This window comes from Hypomesus nipponensis, chromosome 24 (genome assembly GCF_054491055.1).
Source record: "Hypomesus nipponensis isolate SF chromosome 24, ASM5449105v1, whole genome shotgun sequence".
NCBI classification, from domain to species: Eukaryota; Metazoa; Chordata; class Actinopteri; order Osmeriformes; family Osmeridae; genus Hypomesus; species Hypomesus nipponensis.
Window position 1 is genome coordinate 710,001 of NC_140384.1, and position 5,000 is coordinate 715,000.

Here is a 5,000-nt window from a genome sequence, read left to right on the forward strand (position 1 = left end):
CTCGTGTCAAAATGAAAACAGCTTCCAGCCCCTTTCATGAAGGACTACTTGTGCATATTGCAAGATGTCAGTTTCTAAGTGAATGAGCAAAAGAGCATACAGCACCTGGTATTCCCAGGCGGTCTCCCATCCAAGTACTAACCAGGCCCGACCCTGCTTAGCTTCCGAGATCAGACGAGATCGGGCGTTGCCAGGCTGGTATGGCCGTACGAAATAAGTTGACAACCATAGGCTACTTATCCATATACAGATTTAGCAATTGACAATGCAAGGTGGTCTCTCTCTCTCTCTCGTGTCAAAATGAAAACAGTTTCCAGCCCCTTTCATGAAGGACTACTTGTGCATATTGCAAGATGTCAGTTTCTAAGTGAATGAGCAAAAGAGCATACAGCACCTGGTATTCCCAGGCGGTCTCCCATCCAAGTACTAACCAGGCCCGACCCTGCTTAGCTTCCGAGATCAGACGAGATCGGGCGTTGCCAGGCTGGTATGGCCGTACGAAATAAGTTGACAACCATAGGCTACTTATCCATATACAGATTTAGCAATTGACAATGCAAGGTAGTCTCTCTCTCTCTCTCTCTCTCGTGTCAAAATGAAAACAGCTTCCAGCCCCTTTCATGAAGGACTACTTGTGCATATTGCAAGATGTCAGTTTCTAAGTGAATGAGCAAAAGAGCATACAGCACCTGGTATTCCCAGGCGGTCTCCCATCCAAGTACTAACCAGGCCCGACCCTGCTTAGCTTCCGAGATCAGACGAGATCGGGCGTTGCCAGGCTGGTATGGCCGTACTAAATAAGTTGACAACCATAGGCTACTTATCCATATACAGATTTAGCAATTGACAATGCAAGGTAGTCTCTCTCTCTCTCTCTCTCGTGTCAAAATGAAAACAGCTTCCAGCCCCTTTCATGAAGGACTACTTGTGCATATTGCAAGATGTCAGTTTCTAAGTGAATGAGCAAAAGAGCATACAGCACCTGGTATTCCCAGGCGGTCTCCCATCCAAGTACTAACCAGGCCCGACCCTGCTTAGCTTCCGAGATCAGACGAGATCGGGCGTTGCCAGGCTGGTATGGCCGTACGAAATAAGTTGACAACCATAGGCTACTTATCCATATACAGATTTAGCAATTGACAATGCAAGGTAGTCTCTCTCTCTCTCTCTCTCTCTCGTGTCAAAATGAAAACAGCTTCCAGCCCCTTTTATGAAGGACTACTTGTGCATATTGCAAGATGTCAGTTTCTAAGTGAATGAGCAAAAGAGCATACAGCACCTGGTATTCCCAGGCGGTCTCCCATCCAAGTACTAACCAGGCCCGACCCTGCTTAGCTTACGAGATCAGACGTGATCGGGCGTTGCCAGGCTGGTATGGCCGTACGAAATAAGTTGACAACCATAGGCTACTTATCCATATACAGATTTAGCAATTGACAATGCAAGGTGGTCTCTCTCTCTCTCTCTCTCTCTCTCTCTCGTGTCAAAATGAAAACAGCTTCCAGCCCCTTTCATGAAGGACTACTTGTGCATATTGCAAGATGTCAGTTTCTAAGTGAATGAGCAAAAGAGCATACAGCACCTGGTATTCCCAGGCGGTCTCCCATCCAAGTACTAACCAGGCCCGACCCTGCTTAGCTTCCGAGATCAGACGAGATCGGGCGTTGCCAGGCTGGTATGGCCGTACGAAATAAGTTGACAACCATAGGCTACTTATCCATATACAGATTTAGCAATTGACAATGCAAGGTGGTCTCTCTCTCTCTCTCTCTCGTGTCAAAATGAAAACAGCTTCCAGCCCCTTTCATGAAGGACTACTTGTGCATATTGCAAGATGTCAGTTTCTAAGTGAATGAGCAAAAGAGCATACAGCACCTGGTATTCCCAGGCGGTCTCCCATCCAAGTACTAACCAGGCCCGACCCTGCTTAGCTTCCGAGATCAGACGAGATCGGGCGTTGCCAGGCTGGTATGGCCGTACGAAATAAGTTGACAACCATAGGCTTCTTATCCATATACAGATTTAGCAATTGACAATGCAAGGTAGTCTCTCTCTCTCTCTCTCTCGTGTCAAAATGAAAACAGCTTCCAGCCCCTTTCATGAAGGACTACTTATGCATATTGCAAGATTTCAGTTTCTAAGTGAATGAGCAAAAGAGCATACAGCACCTGGTATTCCCAGGCGGTCTCCCATCCAAGTACTAACCAGGCCCGACCCTGCTTAGCTTCCGAGATCAGACGAGATCGGGCGTTGCCAGGCTGGTATGGCCGTACGAAATAAGTTGACAACCATAGGCTACTTATCCATATACAGATTTAGCAATTGACAATGCAAGGTAGTCTCTCTCTCTCTCTCTCTCTCTCGTGTCAAAATGAAAACAGCTTCCAGCCCCTTTCATGAAGGACTACTTGTGCATATTGCAAGATGTCAGTTTCTAAGTGAATGAGCAAAAGAGCATACAGCACCTGGTATTCCCAGGCGGTCTCCCATCCAAGTACTAACCAGGCCCGACCCTGCTTAGCTTCCGAGATCAGACGAGATCGGGCGTTGCCAGGCTGGTATGGCCGTACTAAATAAGTTGACAACCATAGGCTACTTATCCATATACAGATTTAGCAATTGACAATGCAAGGTAGTCTCTCTCTCTCTCTCTCTCGTGTCAAAATGAAAACAGCTTCCAGCCCCTTTCATGAAGGACTACTTGTGCATATTGCAAGATGTCAGTTTCTAAGTGAATGAGCAAAAGAGCATACAGCACCTGGTATTCCCAGGCGGTCTCCCATCCAAGTACTAACCAGGCCCGACCCTGCTTAGCTTCCGAGATCAGACGAGATCGGGCGTTGCCAGGCTGGTATGGCCGTACGAAATAAGTTGACAACCATAGGCTACTTATCCATATACAGATTTAGCAATTGACAATGCAAGGTAGTCTCTCTCTCTCTCTCTCTCTCTCGTGTCAAAATGAAAACAGCTTCCAGCCCCTTTTATGAAGGACTACTTGTGCATATTGCAAGATGTCAGTTTCTAAGTGAATGAGCAAAAGAGCATACAGCACCTGGTATTCCCAGGCGGTCTCCCATCCAAGTACTAACCAGGCCCGACCCTGCTTAGCTTACGAGATCAGACGTGATCGGGCGTTGCCAGGCTGGTATGGCCGTACGAAATAAGTTGACAACCATAGGCTACTTATCCATATACAGATTTAGCAATTGACAATGCAAGGTGGTCTCTCTCTCTCTCTCTCTCTCTCTCTCTCGTGTCAAAATGAAAACAGCTTCCAGCCCCTTTCATGAAGGACTACTTGTGCATATTGCAAGATGTCAGTTTCTAAGTGAATGAGCAAAAGAGCATACAGCACCTGGTATTCCCAGGCGGTCTCCCATCCAAGTACTAACCAGGCCCGACCCTGCTTAGCTTCCGAGATCAGACGAGATCGGGCGTTGCCAGGCTGGTATGGCCGTACGAAATAAGTTGACAACCATAGGCTACTTATCCATATACAGATTTAGCAATTGACAATGCAAGGTGGTCTCTCTCTCTCTCTCTCTCGTGTCAAAATGAAAACAGCTTCCAGCCCCTTTCATGAAGGACTACTTGTGCATATTGCAAGATGTCAGTTTCTAAGTGAATGAGCAAAAGAGCATACAGCACCTGGTATTCCCAGGCGGTCTCCCATCCAAGTACTAACCAGGCCCGACCCTGCTTAGCTTCCGAGATCAGACGAGATCGGGCGTTGCCAGGCTGGTATGGCCGTACGAAATAAGTTGACAACCATAGGCTTCTTATCCATATACAGATTTAGCAATTGACAATGCAAGGTAGTCTCTCTCTCTCTCTCTCTCGTGTCAAAATGAAAACAGCTTCCAGCCCCTTTCATGAAGGACTACTTATGCATATTGCAAGATTTCAGTTTCTAAGTGAATGAGCAAAAGAGCATACAGCACCTGGTATTCCCAGGCGGTCTCCCATCCAAGTACTAACCAGGCCCGACCCTGCTTAGCTTCCGAGATCAGACGAGATCGGGCGTTGCCAGGCTGGTATGGCCGTACGAAATAAGTTGACAACCATAGGCTACTTATCCATATACAGATTTAGCAATTGACAATGCAAGGTGGTCTCTCTCTCTCTCTCTCGTGTCAAAATGAAAACAGCTTCCAGCCCCTTTCATGAAGGACTACTTGTGCATATTGCAAGATTTCAGTTTCTAAGTGAATGAGCAAAAGAGCATACAGCACCTGGTATTCCCAGGCGGTCTCCCATCCAAGTACTAACCAGGCCCGACCCTGCTTAGCTTCCGAGATCAGACGAGATTGGGCGTTGCCAGGCTGGTATGGCCGTACGAAATAAGTTGACAACCATAGGCTACTTATCCATATACAGATTTAGCAATTGACAATGCAAGGTAGTCTCTCTCTCTCTCTCTCTCTCTCTCTCGTGTCAAAATGAAAACAGCTTCCAGCCCCTTTCATGAAGGACTACTTGTGCATATTGCAAGATGTCAGTTTCTAAGTGAATGAGCAAAAGAGCATACAGCACCTGGTATTCCCAGGCGGTCTCCCATCCAAGTACTAACCAGGCCCGACCCTGCTTAGCTTCCGAGATCAGACGTGATCGGGCGTTGCCAGGCTGGTATGGCCGTACGAAATAAGTTGACAACCATAGGCTACTTATCCATATACAGATTTGGCATTTGACAATGCAAGGTGGTCTCTCTCTCTCTCTCTCTCTCTCTCTCGTGTCTAAATGAAAACAGTTTCCAGCCCCTTTCATGTAGGACTACTTGTGCATATTGCAAGATGTCAGTTTCTAAGTGAATGAGCAAAAGAGCATACAGCACCTGGTATTCCCAGGCGGTCTCCCATCCAAGTACTAACCAGGCCCGACCCTGCTTAGCTTCCGAGATCAGACGAGATCGGGCGTTGCCAGGCTGGTATGGCCGTACGAAATAAGTTGACAACCATAGGCTACTTATCCATATACAGATTTAGCAATTGACAATG

At 47.0% G+C, this 5,000-nt stretch overlaps 14 non-coding genes and 3 pseudogenes across 14 annotated transcripts; all 17 read right to left on the bottom strand.

The window, feature by feature from the left end:
* Positions 1–93: 93 nt before the first annotated feature.
* Positions 94–212, bottom strand: LOC146229456 (5S ribosomal RNA). Its single transcript, XR_014743160.1, has one exon. It is a non-coding gene; the product is annotated as a 5S ribosomal RNA (ribosomal RNA).
* Positions 213–382: 170 nt separating this feature from the next.
* LOC146229457 (5S ribosomal RNA) lies at positions 383–501 on the bottom strand. The gene has a single exon (XR_014743161.1). It is a non-coding gene; the product is annotated as a 5S ribosomal RNA (ribosomal RNA).
* A 176-nt stretch (positions 502–677) lies between these two features.
* On the bottom strand, positions 678–796 carry LOC146229458 (5S ribosomal RNA). Its single transcript, XR_014745927.1, has one exon. It is a non-coding gene; the product is annotated as a 5S ribosomal RNA (ribosomal RNA).
* Positions 797–970: 174 nt separating this feature from the next.
* LOC146229459 (5S ribosomal RNA) lies at positions 971–1,089 on the bottom strand. The gene has a single exon (XR_014743162.1). It is a non-coding gene; the product is annotated as a 5S ribosomal RNA (ribosomal RNA).
* Positions 1,090–1,267: 178 nt separating this feature from the next.
* LOC146229460 (5S ribosomal RNA) lies at positions 1,268–1,386 on the bottom strand (annotated as a pseudogene).
* A 184-nt stretch (positions 1,387–1,570) lies between these two features.
* LOC146229461 (5S ribosomal RNA) lies at positions 1,571–1,689 on the bottom strand. The gene has a single exon (XR_014743164.1). It is a non-coding gene; the product is annotated as a 5S ribosomal RNA (ribosomal RNA).
* Positions 1,690–1,863: 174 nt separating this feature from the next.
* LOC146229462 (5S ribosomal RNA) lies at positions 1,864–1,982 on the bottom strand. The gene has a single exon (XR_014743165.1). It is a non-coding gene; the product is annotated as a 5S ribosomal RNA (ribosomal RNA).
* Positions 1,983–2,156: 174 nt separating this feature from the next.
* LOC146229463 (5S ribosomal RNA) lies at positions 2,157–2,275 on the bottom strand. The gene has a single exon (XR_014743166.1). It is a non-coding gene; the product is annotated as a 5S ribosomal RNA (ribosomal RNA).
* A 178-nt stretch (positions 2,276–2,453) lies between these two features.
* LOC146229464 (5S ribosomal RNA) lies at positions 2,454–2,572 on the bottom strand. Its single transcript, XR_014745928.1, has one exon. It is a non-coding gene; the product is annotated as a 5S ribosomal RNA (ribosomal RNA).
* Positions 2,573–2,746: 174 nt separating this feature from the next.
* Positions 2,747–2,865, bottom strand: LOC146229465 (5S ribosomal RNA). Its single transcript, XR_014743167.1, has one exon. It is a non-coding gene; the product is annotated as a 5S ribosomal RNA (ribosomal RNA).
* Positions 2,866–3,043: 178 nt separating this feature from the next.
* On the bottom strand, positions 3,044–3,162 carry LOC146229466 (5S ribosomal RNA; annotated as a pseudogene).
* A 184-nt stretch (positions 3,163–3,346) lies between these two features.
* LOC146229467 (5S ribosomal RNA) lies at positions 3,347–3,465 on the bottom strand. The gene has a single exon (XR_014743168.1). It is a non-coding gene; the product is annotated as a 5S ribosomal RNA (ribosomal RNA).
* Positions 3,466–3,639: 174 nt separating this feature from the next.
* Positions 3,640–3,758, bottom strand: LOC146229468 (5S ribosomal RNA). Its single transcript, XR_014743170.1, has one exon. It is a non-coding gene; the product is annotated as a 5S ribosomal RNA (ribosomal RNA).
* A 174-nt stretch (positions 3,759–3,932) lies between these two features.
* LOC146229469 (5S ribosomal RNA) lies at positions 3,933–4,051 on the bottom strand. Its single transcript, XR_014743171.1, has one exon. It is a non-coding gene; the product is annotated as a 5S ribosomal RNA (ribosomal RNA).
* A 172-nt stretch (positions 4,052–4,223) lies between these two features.
* LOC146229470 (5S ribosomal RNA) lies at positions 4,224–4,342 on the bottom strand (annotated as a pseudogene).
* Positions 4,343–4,524: 182 nt separating this feature from the next.
* Positions 4,525–4,643, bottom strand: LOC146229471 (5S ribosomal RNA). The gene has a single exon (XR_014744906.1). It is a non-coding gene; the product is annotated as a 5S ribosomal RNA (ribosomal RNA).
* Positions 4,644–4,825: 182 nt separating this feature from the next.
* On the bottom strand, positions 4,826–4,944 carry LOC146229472 (5S ribosomal RNA). Its single transcript, XR_014743172.1, has one exon. It is a non-coding gene; the product is annotated as a 5S ribosomal RNA (ribosomal RNA).
* Between the last annotated feature and the right edge of the window lie 56 nt (positions 4,945–5,000).